At 44.4% G+C, this 21,433-nt stretch overlaps 1 long non-coding RNA gene and 4 other non-coding genes across 5 annotated transcripts in view; 3 read left to right on the top strand and 2 right to left on the bottom strand.

Annotated features, from left to right (window-relative positions):
- The window catches only part of LOC147093198 (uncharacterized), a 369,734-nt gene that overhangs the window by 113,513 nt on the left and 234,788 nt on the right, over positions 1 to 21,433 (top strand). The window lies entirely within an intron of this gene.
- trnar-ucg (transfer RNA arginine (anticodon UCG)) lies at positions 10,899 to 10,988 on the bottom strand. Its single transcript is given in 2 exon segments — positions 10,899 to 10,934; positions 10,952 to 10,988. It is a non-coding gene; the product is annotated as a tRNA-Arg (tRNA).
- On the top strand, positions 12,801 to 12,890 carry trnap-agg (transfer RNA proline (anticodon AGG)). Its single transcript is given in 2 exon segments — positions 12,801 to 12,836; positions 12,855 to 12,890. It is a non-coding gene; the product is annotated as a tRNA-Pro (tRNA).
- trnar-ucg (transfer RNA arginine (anticodon UCG)) lies at positions 17,426 to 17,515 on the bottom strand. The gene is given in 2 exon segments: positions 17,426 to 17,461; positions 17,479 to 17,515. It is a non-coding gene; the product is annotated as a tRNA-Arg (tRNA).
- Positions 20,958 to 21,047, top strand: trnap-agg (transfer RNA proline (anticodon AGG)). Its single transcript is given in 2 exon segments — positions 20,958 to 20,993; positions 21,012 to 21,047. It is a non-coding gene; the product is annotated as a tRNA-Pro (tRNA).

The following is a 21,433-nucleotide window of genomic DNA, read 5'->3' on the forward strand; positions in this document are numbered from 1 at the left end:
TCAGGAGATGGTTCTGTGATAGTGGAATGGCGGTTAGGATCAGATCAGCCATGATCTTATTGAATGGCGGAGCAGGCTCGAGGGGCCGATTGGCCTACTCCTGCTCCTATTTCTTATGTTCTTATGTTCACCGCTTATCCTGCCCATGCACACAGATCTACAATGTTGAAAATGTACAATCAGCTTAATGTAAGCAAAAGGCCTTCCGCTGCTTCAGTTGAGGGACTGTCAAAAATGGTCGGTTTGAAGCCAGATTCAGAACAGAAAAAGTGCTGTCCACTTAATTATACGACCGCGGCAGGACTCGAAATTGCAATCTTCTGATAGCTGAAAAACTCGCAAACCGAAGTCAGACGCCTTATCCATTAAGCCACGCGGCTACTGATGCTGCTAAGCCTCTTTTTATGGGGAGAATTGTGTGCAGATTCAAGGAAACTGCTCGCAAAAAGAAGCGGATTGAGGAAAAGATAAACATTTTAAGTGAATGAACAGGACTTCTGCGAGCTGGGTTTGCACCAGCACAGGGAATCGCAATGCAACTTGAAGCAGAACATCGGTGGCTCGTTGGTCTAGGGGTATGATTCTCGCTTAGAGAATTTCTGTGGTTTAAAATGCGAGAGGTCCCGCGTTCAAATCCTGGACGAGCCCTGCTGCATTTATTTAAACTCAACATCTTGGTCATGAAAACTGAAATCTCTCGACTTTAAAAAAAGACGGAATGATCCGGGACTGTGAGCTCTGCCATTTTAAACAGACACAGAATGATCCGGGACTGTGAGCACTCCCGGTTTAAACAGACCCGGAGTGATTAACAACTGACCACGACCCATTCCATTATAGACAGGCCTGATTTTCAATGCTTATGAAATCGATGGCAACATAAATCGGACTGCTCTATAACAGGCAGCCGATTACAATGCCCGCTTTTCTGTTGGACGACAAATTGAAGGTTTACTCCATTATAATTTTTCCCTTTATCTCCGTCATTTCTCTCCAGCCAAATGAACTGACTGCAGGCGTCAGCCGTGGCTCAGCGGCAGCAAAGTCAAGCAGCACTCCAGAGACTTGAGCACATAATCCAGGCTGACACTCCAGTGCAGTACTGAGGTAGTGCTGCACTGTTGGTGCCTCCGCCTTTCTAGTAAGACGTTAAACCGGGCCATCTGATCTCATGAGAGTATGCCGAAAAGAACGAGGATTTCTCGCCCTTTATTTACCTCTCAACCAAAGACACTAAAACAGAAAATCTCGCCATTAAGGTTGATAAATATTTTTGAAATTACATTGGCCCAGTAATTCCTCTCTGAACACGTGAGTACGGACGGGGTACTCACGCGTGTGGCCGGAGGAATTGCCGGTTTTCAGCATGCACAGCGCATGCGGGGAAAACCGGCATTTCCTGTCCTCTGACCTAAGGGGTTCAGAGTCACAGCGCGTGCGACTGCACAGGCAGCGCGTGCACAGTGAACTTCATCGATTTCATTCATGGATTCAGCGAGGGTAAGTCCTGACAACTTGGAAATGAAAAAAGCAGGAGTAAAGCTATCGAGAAGCTGCGGAGGAAGAAGTCTGTCATCGTGGAGCTTCTGAAAGTCATTTTATTTCTGTTTGGGAAAGGGAGGAAAGTTATTTTAAGAAAGGCTGAGGTAAGTTTAAAATTTTTTTTTTGTTTAAAACAGTTTTTCAGTACTGTAGGTAGAAGGAGCAATTGTGGCTGTGGGCAAGGCCTCATTGAATTTATTTTTATAAAATGTGAAATTTACTGTTTTAAAAATAATAAAATGCTTACAAAATGAAATTGTCATCAGTAATATTTAGTAATATGTATGTACGATTGTATGTATGTCTGTATATATTCCATTAAGGATGTGCATTTATGTATGTATTCTTTTCAGTACGTGGATGAAGGTATTTATGTAATGATGAATTTCTGCAAATGTAATTTATTAGAAAAGGATCTAGGCCTGTGATATTCATCAGGCGGGAAGGATGTGTTTGCAAGCTGTTAAAGCAAGCTTCCTGGTATAGGCCGAGTTGATGTTATAGGCACTAAGTTTATTAAAATAACTGTAACAACTATTTCCATTTACTCCGAACAGGTACGTCTGTGTAGTGAGGAGTCCTGTGAGCGAGAAACATGCCCTCTTATAGAAATGTTGCCGCGATGTTCTATGTGTATTTGCTTCAAAGAAATCGCAAGGCCAGGGAGCAACATAGAAGATTGAGGAACCATAACCATCTCCTGATCAGAAGAAACAACTACCCACCCCACAGAGTTTACAGGGAGAGGCGATCATTTGATATGCTGTCCGAGGAGTTGTGTATCAGGAGGCTGCGCTTCAGTAAAGAGGCAATTGGCCGACTATGTGACATGTTGAAGGCGGACTTGTAGCCACGCTCAAAAACACGCACTGCCTTGTCAGTGAACATGAAGGTAACCACAGCATTGAACTTCTTTGCAAGTGGATCATTTCAAGCAGGCACCGGTGACATATGCAACATCTCCAAGAATGCTGCGAAGGTCCGCATTCACCAGGTCACAGAAGCCATTTGCCGTAGGCTTTCAGATTTCATTCATTATGACTTGTCCACTCGACATCAGAAGGAGATGGCCTTAGATTTTTATCGCATTGCTGGATTCCCCAAAGTGTTTGGGGCTGTCGATGGAACCCACATTGCTTTGAAGGCACCCAAGGATGCACCTGTGACATTCATTAACAGGAAGGGGTATCATTCATTGAATGTTATGATATTATGTGATGCACACCTCCAGATCCTAAACGTGAATGCAGGGCACTGGGGAAGTAATCATGACTCCTTCGTCCTCCGTAACTCTAAATTGTATGATTCTCTCAGCAAATTGCCTACAGGTTCCGCATGGATATTGGGCGACAAGGACTACCTGCTAAAATCATGGCTGATGACGCCCTACCGCAATACCATTAATCAGTCTCAGGAGAGATACAACCATGCACACGTGACTACACGTCAAGTGGTGGAGAGGACAATAGGAGTTCTGAAATCACGCTTCCGGTACCTGGATAGGTCAGGGGGGACCTTGCAGTACTCTCACCAGAAAGTGGCACGGATTGTGCTGGCCTGTCCTTGCCCTGCAGGAAGGACTGACCCTTAACAATGACGCCTGTTGAAGTGGAGGATGAAGGCGATGGCAATGTGCATGTTGCCAGGCCTCATGGGGAGGAGCCAAGTGCCGCCGAATCTAAGGCTGCTCGCGAACTGCTGGTAGCCAACACCTTGACGCAGTAGTTACACCCTGTACCTACCCCTCCCCCCGCAAGGCAAAGACAGAAGCAGACACATATTAAAGTGAAAGAGTGACCTTTTATTGCATCATCAAAAACTTTTCATCTTCAATTTCGATGTATACAGTGAATAACTTGTAAATTTTAAGTAAAGCTTCTGTAGTTTTAAAAATTTTCTAAAAATGAACAATGCGGAAGAAATATTGTAAACAGTTCGTTTTTACTTGTCTTTCTTTTGTTGTGCAAGTAAAACATTCAGGATGTTAAGGACCTCTTTTATGCACTTTAATAATATTAAAGTTAACAGTTTTGAAATCACTTTATAAGCAGGTTTAAGTAATTTTTGTCTGATTTACAGTGAAATGGCAAAATTTAAGATGGGTACTACCTCATGTAACGTTTTCAAACATGTGCATAATGCTAACTGTTGGCAAAGAAAGTGTAAACATTTTACAGTAATTTTTACTTTCTTACTGCAATACAAACATTCAAGGTAAGAACTAGCTAGTTTCTACTTGTGTAACTGTTGTAAAAAAAATTGAAATAAAAGAAATGTTTAAATTGTTTTAAGATTGACTACTGGGTGTACTGCTTAAACGAAAAGGTAACATATCCTTTCATGCTGAAATAAACATTTAAATTTAAATATGGAAGAAAACATTAAACATTTCAATAAAATGAGAAATATAACAATTTAACGAATTGCCCACTGGCCTCTGTGGCTGAGGGTTGAAGGAGGCGGAGTGGGCAGAAGGTGACACGCTAACGTTTCCTGCGCCTTTTCAAGGCCCTCTGCGGCCGCTGACTCCACGCACTGCTCATCCCGTGTTTGACAGGTACTCTGTCCAGCTGTGGGAATGAAGCAGAAAACATTTGCAAAGGTAAAGCAAGATGTGCCACATCACCGATATTCAACACACAACTATCCTTCTTCAACATATAGCTGGGCAGGGCAACTCACTATGAGGGTCAGCAATGTTTGTTTCAGATCCTTCAGCAGGGCGATTGCTAGCAAATCCACACATCTGTTCGACCCGTTCCTCATGCTCGGTCAAAACCCTCAGCAACACCACTGCCTGTGCGTGTGCGTTCTCTGGCATTGTGAGAACTCTTACTCTGATATTAAAGAAGAGGAAATAGAATCATACAGCTGCATTTCTGACATGGTCAGCAGAGGCTTTGAAGACTGGGTTGGGTGTTTCTTAAAATCTCTGATTGAAGTTTTACAGCTCAAAGCACTGGAATCAAAATAAGAGAACAGAAGGTAACCCTGAGCTGCCCCCAAAGCCACAAAGTTTTATTGCCGGCTCAGGTGACTTTACCATGAATTTACTTTAGAAAATTTAATGCAGAAGCCTTTTGCAATCCAGTTAAAATAAACTCTTAGCAATTTAACAGTACACTTTCGTTAAAACTGTACAAACCCTGACACATCGCAACAAGTCACTGAATTTCTTGCGACATTGTTCCGCTGTACGTGGAATGGTGGAGCTCGCGCTGACAGCTTGTGCAACTTCCGACCACGCTACCATCTGACCTTTTCGCGGTGCCCTCGACTGCTCATTCCCCATGATGCGCAGACGCCTCGCCTCCACCTCGCTGAGGAGACTTCTGAGGTCATCCTCAGTGAAGTTCTGAGTTCTTTTAATCACGTTAAATGTGGTCATTCCAGCCATCTCAATTTGCTAATTAACTGAACAGAATTAAAAGATTGATTTCAAGGCTTTAAAAACTGCTCAAACAGCTTCAATTCTCTTTAAAACATTCTGAGAGTCATCAAAATCATTCAAAACTTTTTAAAAGTTTATAAAAGTTACCAAAACATTGATAAAAATACACAGAACCTACCTGCACTTCTCTTCTGTAAGAAAGAGTGCTCTCCAGCTGCTTTCACAGATTATGGGCGTGTTCTATTAAAATGAGACCTCAAGGGGCGTGTCTCACTTGCACAGCGCGCTGCAGGCTTCGCGCTGGCTGCGCTCCTGGGCGGCGTGACGTCATACGCTGCCCGGGATTCTTCTCTTTCAAAAAGGAATTCCAGGCGTCCCTGGAGGTGAACGGCAGGCACGTCGGGTAAGTGCAGATCGGGGGCTTGCACGCGCGACAAGCCCCCGATCGTAATTTCTGCCGCATTACCTCCTAAAGGAGAAATTTATGTTTCTGCTCCCAAATCATTTGCCTCTGTTCCTGCTACTCTTTCATTCAGTGACAATCTCAGCAGCAGAAAGGAGGAGTTTGACAATCTCCGAATCGCGATCGCTGCTCCACCTTCATTCAAGAAGTTGAAGAATTGCAGTGGTCTCTTTTAATTTTAACAAGATATCAGTAATGCATGGGGCACAGACCAGGACGATGCTGACGAAATTGCATTTGAAAGCTTATTTTAGGCAAGATTCAGTTAAATGCTCGGAAAGTGTACCAGCATCAAACGTAATAACGTCGAGGATGGGATCCAAACCCTCGCGTACAGATCAGCAATGGATTAACAGTCCATCGCCTTAACCTCTCGGCCACCTCGTCTCCACCATACACTGCTCTCAGCCATTGCATTTCCTGCTTTTTGCATCGAAGCAGAAATACCCTGAAAGAAAGTCCACTTCACCGCTTATCCTGCCCGTGCACCCAGATCTACAATGTTGAAAATGTACAATCAGCTTAATGTAAGCAAAAGGCCTTCCGCTGCTTCAGTTGAGGGACTGTCAAAAATGGTCGGTTTGAAGCTAGATTCAAAACATAAAAAGTGTCGCCCAGAATTCGAACCTGCAATCTTCTGATAACTGAAAAACTCACAAGAGAAGTCAGGGGCTTTATCTATTCGGCTACGCAGCCGCTGATACCGGTGAGCCTCTTTATATGGGGAGAATTGTGAGCAGATTCAAGGAACCTGTTTGCAAAAAGAAGCGGATTGAGGAAAAGATAAACATATTTTAACTGAAAGAACAGGACTTCTGCGAGCTGGGTTTGCACCAGCGCAGGGAATCACAATGCAACTTGAAGCAGAATATCGGCGGCTCGTTGGTCTACGGGTATGATTCTCGCTTAGGGTAATTCTGTGGCTTAAAATGCGAGATGTCCCGGTTTGAAATCCCGGACGAGCCCCGCCGCATTGAGTAAAACTCAACACCTCGGTCATGAAAGCTGAAATCGCTCTACTTCAAAAAAAACGGAATGATCCGGGACTGTGAGCTCTGCCATTTTAAACAGACACAGAATGATCCGGGACTGTTAGCACTCCCGGTTTAAACAGAACCAAAGTGATTAACAACTGACCACGACCCATTCCATAATAGGCAGGCCTGATTTTCAATGCTTATGAAATCGATGGCAACATAAATCGGACTGTTTCTATAACAGGCGGCCGATTACAATGCCCGCTTTTCTGTTGGACGACAAATTGAAGGTTTACTCCATTATAATTTTTCCATTTATATCCGTCATTTCTCTCCAGCCAAATGAACTGAGTGTAGGTGTCAGCCGTGGCTCAGCGGCAACAAAGTCAAGCACCACTCCAGAGACTTGAGCACATAATCCAGGCTGACACTCCAGTGCGGTACTGAGGTAGTGCTGCACTGTTGGTGCCTCCGTCTTCCTAGTAAGACGTTAAACTGGGTCCTCCGATCCCTTGAGAGTTTGCCGGAAAGAACGAGGATTTCTCGCCCATTATTTATCTCTCAACCAAAGACACTAAAACAGAAAATCTCTTCATTCGGGTTGATAAATAGTTTTGAAATTACATTGCCTCCTAAAGGAGAAATTTATGTTTCTGCTCCTTAATCATTTGCCTCTGGTCCCGCTACTCTTTCATTCGGTGACAATCTCAGCAGAAGAAAGGAGGAGTTCTCCAATCTCTGAATCGCGATCACTGCTCCAACTGCATTCAAGAAGTTGAAGAATTGCAGTGGTCTCTTTTAATTTTAATAAGATATGAGTAATGCATGGGGCACAGACCAGGAGCACCAGGGCGATTCTGACGAAATTGCATTTGAAAGCTTATTTTAGGCAAGATTCAGTTAAATGCTAGGAAAGTGTACCAGTATCAAACGTAATTACGACAAGGATGGGAGCTGAACCCTCGCGTACAGATCGGCAATAAATTAACAACCCATCGCCGTAACCTCTCGGCCACCTCGCCTCAACCATAAACTGCACTCAGCCATTCCATTTCCAGCTTTTTGCATCTAAGCAGAAATACCCTGAAAGAAAGTCCACTTCACCGCTTATCCTGCCCGTTCACCCAGATCTACAATGTTGAAAATGTACAATCAGCTTAATGTAAGCAAAAGGCCTTCCACTGCTTCAGTTGAGGGACTGTCAAAAATGTTCGGTTTGAAGCCAGATTCGGAACAGAAAAAGTGTCGCCCAGTTAATTAAACGACTGCGGCAGGACTCGAACCTGCAATTTTCTGATGACTAAATAACTCATAACCGAAGTCAGACGACTTATCCATTAGGCCACGCAGCCGCTGATACTGCTGGTTGCCTTTTTATGGGGAGAATTGTGAGCAGATTCAAGGAAACTGCTCGCAAAAAGAAGCGGATTGAGGAAAAGTTAAACATTTTAACTGAATGAACAGGATTTGTGCGAGCTGGGTTTGCACCAGCGCAGGGAATGACAATGCAACTTGAAGCACAGCATCGGTGGTTCGTTGGTCTAGGGGTATGACTCTCGCTTAAGGAATTTTCGTGGCTTAAAATTCGAGTCGTCCCGGGTTCAAATCCCGGACTGAGCCCCGCCGCATTTAGTTAAACTCAACACCTCGGTCATGAAAGCTGAAACCGTTCTACTTTAAAAAATACGGAATTAATCGGGACTGTGAGCTCTGCCATTTTAAACAGAAACAGAATGATCCGGGAATGTGAGTACTCCCGGTTTAAATAGACCCAGAGTGATTAACAACTGACCACGACCCATTCCATTATGGACAGGCCTGATTTTCAATGCTTATGAAATCGATGGCAACATAAATCGGACTGTTTCTATAACAGGCGGCCGATTACGATGCCCGCTTTTCTGTTGGGTGACAAATTGAAAGTTTACTCCATTGTAATTTTTCCCTTTATCTCCGTCATTTCTCTCCAGCCAAATGAACTGAGTCTAGGTGTCAGCCGTGGCTCAGCGGCAGCAAAGTCAAGCACCACTCCAGAGACTTGAGCAGATAATCCAGGCTGACACCGCAGTGCAGTAATGAGGTAGTGCTGCACTGTTGGTGCCTCCGTCTTTCTAGTAAGACGTTAAACCGGGTCCTCGGATCCCATGAGAGTATGCCGAAAAGAACGAGGATGTCTCGCCCCTTATTTATATCTCAACCAAAGACACTAAAACAGAAAATCTCGTCATTAAGGTTGATAAATATTTCTGAAATTACATTGCCTCCTAAAGGAGAAATTTATGTTTCTGCTCCCTAATCATTTGCCTCTGGTCCCGCTACTCTTTCATTCGGTGACAATCTCAGCAGAAGAAAGGAGGAGTTCGACAATCTCCGAATCGCGATCACTGCTCCAACTTCATTCAAGAAGTTGAAGAATTGCAGTGGTCTCTTTTAATTTTAACAAGATATGAGTAATGCATGGGGCACAGACCAGGAGCACCAGAGCGACTCTGACGAAATTGCATTTGAAAGCTTATTTTAGGCAAGATTCAGTTAAATGCTCGGAAATTGTACCAGTATCAAACGTAATAATGACGAGAATGGGAGCTGAACCCTCGCGTACAGATCGGCAATAGATTAACAGTCTATCGCCTTAACCTTTCGGCCACATCGACTCAACCATATACTGCTCTCAGCCATTCCATTTCCTGCTTTTTGCATCTAAGCAGAAATACCCTGAAAGAAAGTCCACTTCACCGCTTATCCTGCCCGTGCACCCAGATCTACAATGTTGAAAATGTACAATCAGCTTAATGTAAGCAAAAGGCCTTCCACTGCTTCAGTTGAGGGACTGTCAAAAATTGTCGGTTTGAAGCCAGATTCGGAACAGAAGAAGTGTCGCCCAGTTAATTAAACGACCGCAGCAGGACTCGAACCTGCAATCTTCTGATAACTGAAAAACTCGCTAACCGAATTCAGACGCCTTACCCATTAGGCCACGCAGCCGCAGATGCTGCTGAGTTTCTTTTTATGGGGAGAATTGTGAGCAGATTCAAGGAAACTGCTCGCAAAAAGAAGCGGATTGAGGAAAAGTTAAACATTTTAACTGAATGAACAGGACTTCTGCGAGCTGGGTTTGCACCAGCGCAGGGAATCGCAATGCAACTTAAAACATAACATCGGCGGCTCGTTGGTCTAGGGGTATGATTCTCGCTTAGGGAATTTCCATGGCTTAAATTGCGAGAGGTCCCGGGTGCAAATCCCGGACGAGCCCCGCCACATTTAGTTGAATTCAACACCTCGGTCATGAAAACTGAAATCGTTCTCCTTTAAAAAAAACGGAATGATCCGGGACTGTGAGCTCTGCCATTTCAAACAGAAACAGAATGATCCGGGACTGTGAGCACTCTCTTTTTAAGCAGACCCAGAGTGATTAACAACTGACCAAGACCCATTCCATTATAGACAGGCCTGATTTTCAATGCTTATGAAATCGATGGCAACATATATCGGACTGTTTCTATAACAGGCGGCCGATTACGATGCCCGCTTTTCTGTTGGGTGACAAATTGAAAGTTTACTCCATTGTAATTTTCCCTTTATCTCCGTCATTTCTCTCCAGCCAAATGAACTGAGTCTAGGTGTCAGCCGTGGCTCAGCGGCAGCAAAGTCAAGCACCACTCCAGAGACTTGAGCAGATAATCCAGGCTGACACTCCAGTGCAGTAATGACGTAGTGCTGCACTGTTGGTGCCTCCGTCTTTCTAGTAAGACGTTAAACCGGGCCCTCGGATCCCATGAGAGTATGCCGAAAAGAACGAGGATGTCTCGCCCATTATTTATATCTCAACCAAAGACACTAAAGCAGAAAATCTCGTCATTAAGGTTGATAAATATTTTTGAAATTACATTGTCTCCTAAAGGAGAAATTTATGTTTCTGCTCCCTAATCATTTGGCTCTGGTCCCGCTACTCTTTAATTCGGTGACAATCTCAGCAGAAGAAAGGAGGAGTTCGACAATCTCCGAATCGCGATCACTGCTCCAACTTCATTCAAGAAGTTGAAGAATTGCAGTGGTCTCTTTTAATTTTAACAAGATATGAGTAATGCATGGGGCACAGACCAGGAGCACCAGAGCGCCTCTGACGAAATTGCATTTGAAAGCTTATTTTAGACAAGATTCAGTTAAATGCTCGGAAAGTGTACCAGTATCAAACGTAATAACGACGAGGATGGGAGCTGCACCCTCGCGTACAGATCGGCAATAGATTAACTGTCTATCGCCTTAACCTTTCGGCCACCTCGACTCAACCATATACTGCTCTCAGCCATTTCATTTCCTGCTTTTTGCATCGAAGCAGAAATACCCTGAAAGAAAGTCCACTTCACCGCTTATCCTGCCCGTGCACCCAGATCAACAATGTTGAAAATGTACAATCAGCTTAATGTAAGCAAAAGGCCTTCCACTGCTTCAGTTGAGGGACTGTCAAAAATGGTCGGTTTGAAGCCAGATTCGGAACAGAAGAAGTGTCGCCCAGTTAATTAAACGACTGCGGCAGGACTCGAACCTGCAATCTTCTGATGACTGAATAACTCATAACCGAAGTCAGACGCCTTATCCATTAGGCCACGCAGCCGCTGATACTGCTGGTTGTCTTTTTATGGGGAGAATTGTGAGCAGATTCAAGGAAACTGCTCGCAAAAAGAAGCGGATTGAGGAAAAGTTAAACATTTTAACCGAATGAACAGGACTTCTGCGAGCTGGGTTTGCACCAGCGCAGGGAATCACAATGCAACTTGAAGCAGAGCATCGGTGGTTCGTTGGTCTAGGGGTATGACTCTCGCTTAGGGAATTTCCGTGGCTTAAAATGCGAGACGTCCCGGGTTCAAATCCCGGACTGAGCCCCGCCGCATTTAGTTAAACTCAACACCTCGGTCATGAAAGCTGAAACCGTTCTACTTTAAAAAATACGGAATTAATCGGGACTGTGAGCTCTGCCATTTTAAACAGAAACAGAATGATCCGGGAATGTGAGCACTCCCGGTTTAAATAGACCCAGAGTGATTAACAACTGACCACGACCCATTCCATTATAGACAGGCCTGATTTTCAATGCTTATGAAATCGATGGCAACATAAATCGGACTGTTTCTATAACAGGCGGCCGATTACGATGCCCGCTTTTCTGTTGGGTGACAAATTGAAAGTTTACTCCATTGTAATTTTTCCCTTTATCTCCGTCATTTCTCTCCAGCCAAATGAACTGAGTCTAGGTGTCAGCCGTGGCTCAGCGGCAGCAAAGTCAAGCACCACTCCAGAGACTTGAGCAGATAATCCAGGCAGACACCGCAGTGCAGTAATGAGGTAGTGCTGCACTGTTGGTGCCTCCGTCTTTCTAGTAAGACGTTAAACCGGGTCCTCCGATCCCATGAGAGTATGCCGAAAAGAACGAGGATGTCTCGCCCCTTATTTATATCTCAACCAAAGACACTAAAACAGAAAATCTCGTCATTAAGGTTGATAAATATTTTTGAAATTACATTGCCTCCTAAAGGAGAAATTTATGTTTCTGCTCCCTAATCATTTGCCTCTGGTCCCGCTACACTTTCATTCGGTGACAATGTCAGCAGAAGAAAGGAGGAGTTCGACAATCTCCGAATCGCGATCACTGCTCCAACTTCATTCAAGAAGTTGAAGAATTGCAGTGGTCTCTTTTAATTTTAACAAGATATGAGTAATGCATGGGGCACAGACCAGGAGCACCAGAGCGACTCTGACGAAATTGCATTTGAAAGCTTATTTTAGGCAAGATTCAGTTAAATGCTCGGAAATTGTACCAGTATCAAACGTAATAATGACGAGAATGGGAGCTGAACCCTCGCGTACAGATCGGCAATAGATTAACAGTCTATCGCCTTAACCTTTCGGCCACCTCGACTCAACCATATACCGCTCTCAGCCATTCCATTTCCTGCTTTTTGCATCTAAGCAGAAATACCCTGAAAGAAAGTCCACTTCACCGCTTATCCTGCCCGTGCACCCAGATCAACAATGTTGAAAATGTACAATCAGCTTAATGTAAGCAAAAGGCCTTCCACTGCTTCAGCTGAGGGACTGTCAAAAATTGTCGGTTTGAAGCCAGATTCGGAACAGAAGAAGTGTCGCCCAGTTAATTAAACGACCGCAGCAGGACTCAAACCTGCAATCTTCTGATAACTGAAAAACTCGCTAACCGAATTCAGCCGCCTGTACCCATTAGGCCACGCAGCCGCAGATGCTGCTGAGCTTCTTTTTATGGGGAGAATTGTGAGCAGATTCAAGGAAACTGCTCGCAAAAAGAAGCGGATTGAGGAAAAGTTAAACATTTTAACTGAATGAACAGGACTTCTGCGAGCTGGGTTTGCACCAGCGCAGGGAATCGCAATGCAACTTAAACCATAACATCGGCGGCTCGTTGGTCTAGGGGTATGATTCTCGCTTAGGGAATTTCCATGGCTTAAATTGCGAGAGGTCCCGGGTTCAAATCCCGGACGAGCCCCGCCACATTTAGTTGAATTCAACACCTCGGTCATGAAAACTGAAATCGTTCTCCTTTAAAAAAAACGGAATGATCCGGGACTGTGAGCTCTGCCATTTCAAACAGAAACAGAATGATCCGGGACTGTGAGCACTCTCTTTTTAAACAGACCCAGAGTGATTAACAACTGACCACGACCCATTCCATTATAGACAGGCCTGATTTTCAATGCTTATGAAATCGATGGCAACATATATCGGACTGTTTCTATAACAGGCGGCCGATTACGATGCCCGCTTTTCTGTTGGGTGACAAAATGAAAGTTTACTCCATTGTAATTTTCCCTTTATCTCCGTCATTTCTCTCCAGCCAAATGAACTGAGTCTAGGTGTCAGCCGTGGCTCAGCGGCAGCAAAGTCAAGCAGCACTCCAGAGACTTGAGCAGATAATCCAGGCAGACACTCCAGTGCAGTAATGACGTAGTGCTGCACTGTTGGTGCCTCCGTCTTTCTAGTAAGACGTTAAACCGGGCCCTCGGATCCCATGAGAGTATGCCGAAAAGAACGAGGATGTCTCGCCCATTAGTTATATCTCAACCAAAGACACTAAAGCAGAAAATCTCGTCATTAAGGTTGATAAATATTTCTGAAATTACATTGCCTCCTAAAGGAGAAATTTATGTTTCTGCTCCCTAATCATTTGGCTCTGGTCCCGCTACTCTTTAATTCGGTGACAATCTCAGCAGAAGAAAGGAGGAGTTCGACAATCTCCGAATCGCGATCACTGCTCCAACTTCATTCAAGAAGTTGAAGAATTGCAGTGGTCTCTCTTAATTTTAACAAGATATGAGTAATGCATGGGGCACAGACCAGGAGCACCAGAGCGCCTCTGACGAAATTGCATTTGAAAGCTTATTTTAGACAAGATTCAGTTAAATGCTCGGAAAGTGTACCAGTATCAAACGTAATAACGACGAGGATGGGAGCTGAACCCTCGCGTACAGATCGGCAATAGATTAACTGTCTATCGCCTTAACCTTTCGGCCACCTCGACTCAACCATATACTGCTCTCAGCCATTTCATTTCCTGCTTTTTGCATCTAAGCAGAAATACCCTGAAAGAAAGTCCACTTCACCGCTTATCCTGCCCGTGCACCCAGATCAACAATGTTGAAAATGTACAATCAGCTTAATGTAAGCAAAAGGCCTTCCACTGCTTCAGTTGAGGGACTGTCAAAAATGGTCGGTTTGAAGCCAGATTCGGAACAGAAAAACTGTCGCCAGGTTAATTAAACGACTGCGACAGGACTCGAACCTGCAATCTTCTGATGACTGAATAACTCATAACCGAAGTCAGACGCCTTATCCATTAGGCCACGCAGCCGCTGATACTGCTGGGCGTCTTTTTATGGGGAGAATTGTGAGCAGATTCAAGGAAACTGCACGCAAAAAGAAGCGGATTGAGGAAAAGTTAAACATTTTAACTGAATGAACAGGACTTCTGCGAGCTGGGTTTGAACCAGCGCAGGGAATCACAATGCAACTTGAAGCAGAGCATCGGTGGTTCGTTGGTCTAGGGGTATGACTCTCGCTTAGGGAATTTTCGTGGCTTAAAATGCGAGACGTCCCGGGTTCAAATCCCGGACTCAGCCCCGCCGCATTTAGTTAAACTCAACACCTCGGTCATGAAAGCTGAAACCGTTCTACTTTAAAAAATACGGAATTAATCGGGACTGTGAGCTCTGCCATTTTAAACAGAAACAGAATGATCCGGGAATGTGAGCACTCCCGGTTTAAATAGACCCAGAGTGATTAACAACTGACCACGACCCATTCCATTACAGACAGGCCTGATTTTCAATGCTTATGAAATCGATGGCAACATAAATCGGACTGTTTCTATAACAGGCGGCCGATTACGATTCCCGCTTTTCTGTTGGGTGACAAATTGAAAGTTTACTCCATTGTAATTTTTCCCTTTATCTCCGTCATTTCTCTCCAGCCAAATGAACTGAGTCTAGGTGTCAGCCGTGGCTCAGCGGCAGCAAAGTCAAGCACCACTCCAGAGACTTGAGCACATAATCCAGGCTGACACTCCAGTGCGGTAATGAGGTAGTGCTGCACTGTTGGTGCCTCCGTCTTTCTAGTAAGACGTTAAACCGGGTCCTCGGATCCCATGAGAGTATGCCGAAAAGAACGAGGATGTCTCGCCCCTTATTTATATCTCAACCAAAGACACTAAAACAGAAAATCTCGTCATTAAGGTTGATAAATATTTTTGAAATTACATTGCCTCCTAAAGGAGAAATTTATGTTTCTGCGCCCTAATCATTTGCCTCTGGTCCCGCTACTCTTTCATTCGGTGACAATCTCAGTAGAAGAAAGGAGGAGTTCGACAATCTCCGAATCGCGATCACTGCTCCAACTTCATTCAAGAAGTTGAAGAATTGCAGTGGTCTCTTTTAATTTTAACAAGATATGAGTAATGCATGGGGCACAGACCAGGAGCACCAGAGCGACTCTGACGAAATTGCATTTGAAAGCTTATTTTAGGCAAGATTCAGTTAAATGCTCGGAAATTGTGCTAGTATTAAACGTAATAATGACGAGAATGGGAGCTGAACCCTCGCGAACAGATCGGCAATAGATGAACTGTCTATCGCCTTAACCTTTCGGCCACCTCGACTCAACCATATACTGCTCTCAGCCATTCCATTTCCTGCTTTTTGCATCTAAGCTGAAATACCCTGAAAGAAAGTCCACTTCACCGCTTATCCTGCCCGTGCACCCAGATCTACAATGTTGAAAATGTACAATCAGCTTAATGTAAGCAAAAGGCCTTCCACTGCTTCAGTTGAGAGACTGTCAAAAATTGTCGGTTTGAAGCCAGATTCGGAACAGAAAAAGTGTCGCCCAGTTAATTAAACGACTGCGGTAGGACTCGAACCAGCAATCTTCTGATAACTGAATAACTCATAATCGAAGTCAGACGCCTTATCCATTAGGCCACGCAGCCGCAGATGCTGCTGAGCTTCTTTTTATGGGGAGAATTGTGAGCAGATTCAAGGAAACTGCTCGCAAAAAGAAGCGGATTGAGGAAAAGTTAAACATTTTAACTGAATGAACAGGACTTCTGCGAGCTGGGTTTGCACCAGCGCAGGGAATCGCAATGCAACTTAAAACATAACATCGGCGGCTCGTTGGTCTAGGGGTATGATTCTCCCTTAAGGGAATTTCCATGGCTTAAATTGCGAGAGGTCCCGGGTTCAAATCCCAGACGAGCTCCGCCACATTTAGTTGAATTCAACACCTCGGTCATGAAAACTGAAATCGTTCTCCTTTAAAAAAAACGGAATGATCCGGGACTGTGAGCTCTGCCATTTCAAACAGAAACAGAATGATCCGGGACTGTGAGCACTCTCTTTTTAAACAGACCCAGAGTGATTAACAACTGACCACGACCCATTCCATTATAGACAGGCCTGATTTTCAATGCTTATGAAATCGATGGCAACATATATCGGACTGTTTCTATAACAGGCGGCCGATTACGATGCCCGCTTTTCTGTTGGGTGAAAAATTGAAAGTTTACTCCATTGTAATTTTCCCTTTATCTCCGTCATTTCTCTCCAGCCAAATGAACTGAGTCTCGGTGTCAGCCGTGGCTCAGCGGCAGCAAAGTCAAGCACCACTCCAGAGACTTGAGCACATAATCCAGGCTGACACTCCAGTGCAGTAATGACGTAGTGCTGCACTGTTGGTGCCTCCATCTTTCCAGTAAGACGTTAAACCGGGCTCTCGGATCCCATGAGAGTATGCCGAAAAGAACGAGGATGTCTCGTCCATTATTTATACCTCAACCAAAGACACTAAAGCAGAAAATCTCGTCATTAAGGTTGATAAATATTTTTGAAATTACATTGCCTCCTAAAGGAGAAATTAATGTTTCTGCTCCCTAATCATTTGGCTCTGTTCCCGCTACTCTTTAATTCGGTGACAATCTCAGCAGAAGAAAGGAGGAGTTCGACAATCTCCGAATCGCGATCACTGCTCCAACTTCATTCAAGAAGTTGAAGAATTGCAGTGGTCTCTTTTAATTTTAACAAGATATGAGTAATGCATGGGGCACAGACCAGAAGTACCAGAGCGCCTCTGACGAAATTGCATTTGAAAGCTTATTTTAGACAAGATTCAGTTAAATGCTCGGAAAGTGTACCAGTATCAAACTTAATAACGGCGAGGATGGGAGCTGAACTCTCGCGTACACATCGGCAATAGATTAACAGTCTATCGCCTTAACCTTTCGGCCACCTCGACTCAACCATATACTGCTCTCAGCCATTTCATTTCCTGCTTTTTGCATCTAAGCAGAAATACCCTGAAATAAAGTCCACTTCTCCGCTTATCCTGCCCGTGCACCCAGATCAACAATGTTGAAAATGTACAATCAGCTTAATGTAAGCAAAAGGCCTTCCACTGCTTCAGTTGAGGGACTGTCAAAAATGGTCGGTTTGAAGCCAGATTCGGAACAGAAAAAGTGTCGCCCAGTTAATTAAACGACTGCGGCAGGACTCGAACCTGCAATCTTCTGATGACTGAATAACTCATAACCGAAGTCAGACGCCTTATCCATTAGGCCACGCAGCCGCTGATACTGCTGGTTGTCTTTTTATGGGGAGAATTGTGAGCAGGTTCAAGGAAACTGCTCGCAAAAAGAAGCGGATTGAGGAAAAGTTAAACATTTTAACTGAAAGAACAGGACTTCTGCGAGCTGGGTTTGCACCAGCGCAGGGAATCACAATGCAACTTGAAACAGAGCATCGGTGGTTCGTTGGTCTAGGGGTATGGCTCTCGCTTCGTGAATTTCCGTGGCTTAAAATGCGAGACGTCCCGGGTTCAAATCCCGGACTGAGCCCCGCCGCATTTAGTTAAACTCAACACCTCGGTCATGAAAGCTGAAACCGTTCTACTTTAAAAAATACGGAATTAATCGGGACTGTGAGCTCTGCCATTTTAAACAGAAACAGAATGATCCGGGAATGTGAGCACTCCCGGTTTAAATAGACCCAGAGTGATTAACAACTGACCACGACCCATTCCATTATAGACAGGCCTGATTTTCAATGCTTATGAAATCGATGGCAACATAAATCGGACTGTTTCTATAACAGGCGGCCGATTACGATGCCCGCTTTTCTGTTGGGTGACAAATTGAAAGTTTACTCCATTGTAATTTTCCCTTTATCTCCGTCATTTCTCTCCAGCCAAATGAACTGAGTCTAGGTGTCAGCCGTGGCTCAGCGGCAGCAAAGTCAAGCAGCACTCCAGAGACTTGAGCAGATAATCCAGGCTGACACTCCAGTGCAGTAATGACGTAGTGCTGCACTGTTGGTGCCTCCGTCTTTCTAGTAAGACGTTAAACCGGGCCCTCGGATCCCATGAGAGTATGCCGAAAAGAACGAGGATGTCTCGCCCATTATTTATATCTCAACCAAAGACACTAAAGCAGAAAATCTCGTCATTAAGATTGATAAATATTTTTGAAATTACATTGCCTCCTAAAGGAGAAATTTATGTTTCTGCTCCCTAATCATTTGGCTCTGGTCCCGCTACTCTTTAATTCGGTGACAATCTCAGCAGAAGAAAGGAGGAGTTCGACAATATTCGAATCGCGATCACTGCTCCAACTTCATTCAAGAAGTTGAAGAATTGCAGTGGTCTCTTTTAATTTTAACAAGATATGAGTAATGCATGGGGCACAGACCAGGAGCACCAGAGCGCCTCTGACGAAATTGCATTTGAAAGCTTATTTTAGACAAGATTCAGTTAAATGCTCGGAAAGTGTACCAGTATCAAACGTAATAACGACGAGGATGGGAGCTGAACCCTCGCGTACAGATCGGCAATAGATTAACTGTCTATCGCCTTAACCTTTCGGCCACCTCGACTCAACCATATACTGCTCTCAGCCATTTCATTTCCTGCTTTTTGCATCGAAGCAGAAATACCCTGAAAGAAAGTCCACTTCACCGCTTATCCTGCCCGTGCACCCAGATCAACAATGTTGAAAATGTACAATCAGCTTAATGTAAGCAAAAGGCCTTCCACTGCTTCAGTTGAGGGACTGTCAAAAATGGTCGGTTTGAAGCCAGATTCGGAACAGAAAAAGTGTCGCCCAGTTAATTAAACGACTGCGGCAGAACTCGAACCTGCAATCTTCTGATGACTGAATAACTCATAACCGAAGTCAGACGCCTTATCCATTAGGCCACGCAGCCGCTGATACTGCTGGTTGTCTTTTTATGGGGAGAATTGTGAGCAGATTCAAGGAAACTGCTCGCAAAAAGAAGCGGATTGAGGAAAAGTTAAACATTTTAACCGAATGAACAGGACTTCTGCGAGCTGGGTTTGCACCAGCGCAGGGAATCACAATGCAACTTGAAGCAGAGCATCGGTGGTTCGTTGGTCTAGGGGTATGACTCTCGCTTAGGGAATTTCCGTGGCTTAAAATGCGAGACGTCCCGGGTTCAAATCCCGGACTGAGCCCCGCCGCATTTAGTTAAACTCAACACCTCGGTCATGAAAGCTGAAACCGTTCTACCTTAAAAAATACGGAATTAATCGGGACTGTGAGCTCTGCCATTTTAAACAGAAACAGAATGATCCGGGAATGTGAGCACTCCCGGTTTAAATAGACCCAGAGTGATTAACAACTGACCACGACCCATTCCATTATAGACAGGCCTGATTTTCAATGCTTATGAAATCGATGGCAACATAAATCGGACTGTTTCTATAACAGGCGGCCGATTACGATGCCCGCTTTTCTGTTGGCTGACAAATTGAAAGTTTACTCCATTGTAATTTTTCCCTTTATCTCCGTCATTTCTCTCCAGCCAAATGAACTGAGTCTAGGTGTCAGCCGTGGCTCAGCGGCAGCAAAGTCAAGCACCACTCCAGAGACTTGAGCAGATAATCCAGGCAGACACCCCAGTGCAGTAATGAGGTAGTGCTGCACTGTTGGTGCCTCCGTCTTTCTAGTAAGACGTTAAACCGGGTCCTCCGATCCCATGAGAGTATGCCGAAAAGAACGAGGATGTCTCGCCCCTTATTTATATCTCAACCAAAGACACTAAAACAGAAAATCTCGTCATTAAGGTTGATAAATATTTTTGAAATTACATTGCCTCCTAAAGGAGAAATTTATGTTTCTGCTCCCTAATCATTTGCCTCTGGTCCCGCTACTCTTTCATTCGGTGACAATGTCAGCAGAAGAAAGGAGGAGTTCGACAATCTCCGAATCGCGATCACTGCTCCAACTTTATTCAAGAAGTTGAAGAATTGCAGTGGTCTCTTTTAATTTTAACAAGATATGAGTAATGCATGGGGCACAGAACAGGAGCACCAGAGCGACTCTGACGAAATTGCATTTGAAAGCTTATTTTAGGCAAGATTCAGTTAAATGCTCGGAAAGTGTACCAGTATCAAACGTAATAATGACGAGAATGGGAGCTGAACCCTCGCGTACAGATCGGCAATAGATTAACTGTCTATCGCCTTAACCTTTCGGCCACCTCGACTCAACCATATACCGCTCTCAGCCATTCCATTTCCTGCTTTTTGCATCTAAGCAGAAATACCCTGAAAGAAAGTCCACTTCACCGCTTATCCTGCCCGTGCACCCAGATCTACAATGTTGAAAATGTACAATCAGCTTAATGTAAGCAAAAGGCCTTCCACTGCTTCAGCTGAGGGACTGTCAAAAATTGTCGGTTTGAAGCCAGATTCGGAACAGAAGAAGTGTCGCCCAGTTAATTAAACGACCGCAGCAGGACTCAAACCTGCAATCTTCTGATAACTGAAAAACTCGCTAACCGAATTCAGACGCCTTACCCATTAGGCCACGCAGCCGCAGATGCTGCTGAGCTTCTTTTTATGGGGAGAATTGTGAGCAGATTCAAGGAAACTGCTCGCAAAAAGAAGCGGATTGAGGAAAAGTTAAACATTTTAACTGAATGAACAGGACTTCTGCGAGCTGGGTTTGCACCAGCGCAGGGAATCGCAATGCAACTTAAACCATAACATCGGCGGCTCGTTGGTCTAGGGGTATGATTCTCGCTTAGGGAATTTCCATGGCTTAAATTGCGAGAGGTCCCGGGTTCAAATCCCGGACGAGCCCCGCCGCATTTAGTTGAATTCAACACCTCGGTCATGAAAACTGAAATCGTTCTCCTTTAAAAAAAACGGAATGATCCGGGACTGTGAGCTCTGCCATTTCAAACAGAAACAGAATGATCCGGGACTGTGAGCACTCTCTTTTTAAACAGACCCAGAGTGATTAACAACTGACCACGACCCATTCCATTATAGACAGGCCTGATTTTCAATGCTTATGAAATCGATGGCAACATATATCGGACTGTTTCTATAACAGGCGGCCGATTACGATGCCCGCTTTTCTGTTGGGTGACAAATTGAAAGTTTACTCCATTGTAATTTTCCCTTTATCTCCGTCATTTCTCTCCAGCCAAATGAACTGAGTCTAGGTGTCAGCCGTGGCTCAGC

This window comes from Somniosus microcephalus, unplaced genomic scaffold, assembly GCF_052327205.1.
Source record: "Somniosus microcephalus isolate GS21.2 unplaced genomic scaffold, FLI_Smic_1.0 unresolved_chr1, whole genome shotgun sequence".
Classification (NCBI taxonomy): domain Eukaryota; kingdom Metazoa; phylum Chordata; class Chondrichthyes; order Squaliformes; family Somniosidae; genus Somniosus; species Somniosus microcephalus.